Source organism: Piliocolobus tephrosceles, chromosome 7, assembly GCF_002776525.5.
Source record: "Piliocolobus tephrosceles isolate RC106 chromosome 7, ASM277652v3, whole genome shotgun sequence".
Taxonomy (NCBI): Eukaryota; Metazoa; Chordata; class Mammalia; order Primates; family Cercopithecidae; genus Piliocolobus; species Piliocolobus tephrosceles.
Window position 1 is genome coordinate 3,182,765 of NC_045440.1, and position 883 is coordinate 3,183,647.

Here is an 883-nt window from a genome sequence, read left to right on the forward strand (position 1 = left end):
ACCCAGGCTGAAGTGCAGTGGTGTGATCTTGGCTCACTGCAACCTCCGCCTTCTGGTTTCAAGCAACTCTCGTGCCTCAGCCTCCTGAGTAGCTGGGGGAGATACAGGTGCACACCACCACGCCTGGTTAATTTTCGTATTTTTAGCAGAGACAGGGTTTTCACATGTTGGCCAGGCTGGTCTCGAGCTCCCAACCTCAAGTGATCCACCACCTCAGCCTCCCAAAGTGCTGAGATTACAGGCGTGAGCCACCATGGCCGGCCATTTTTCTTTTTTAAAATAATTTTTTAAATAAAAATATTATTTAAAAAACGAACACCATGAATTGCATGTCATCTTTGCACAGGGGCCATGCTTAATCCTCTCTGTATTATTCCAATTTTAGTATATGTGCGGCTGAAGCAAGCACAATTTTCATTTTTTCAATTGATTCCAGCTTCTGCAAAAGGAAGTATAATTTTCTGATGGCTTCTAAAGAGGAACAGTTAGCAGTTATTGAGATATAATCATGTAAGGTCGTAGGATGGTGATGTGATGCCTACTCGTCTCCTTACCCAGGCTGAGTTCAAATTTGTGTTAGAAGGAGCTGCAGGATGGAGAATTTGGGGTCTGGCTCAAGAACAGTGTGAGTAGAGGTGATAATCACAGGGGAATACATTCCACATGGGGAGTTAGCAGTCCTGCTAACTGATTGAGAAGTCACTTTGAGCCCATTTCCTTCTCTGTGGAGGAAAAAAAAGGTCAGCCTAGATAAAACAGAATATTTCTTGTAAATTTCTGACTGTCTCTGGGAGGGAGTGTGTGGGAAGGGCTACCCTGAGCCATTTGAACTCTCGGGAAGTCCTTCAGAGTGAACACAGATCAGCTCTCGCTGTTCACTTAC

At 44.6% G+C, this 883-nt stretch overlaps 1 pseudogene; it reads right to left on the bottom strand.

The window, feature by feature from the left end:
• Window positions 1–293: 293 nt before the first annotated feature.
• LOC111551400 lies at window positions 294–409 on the bottom strand (annotated as a pseudogene).
• Between the last annotated feature and the right edge of the window lie 474 nt (window positions 410–883).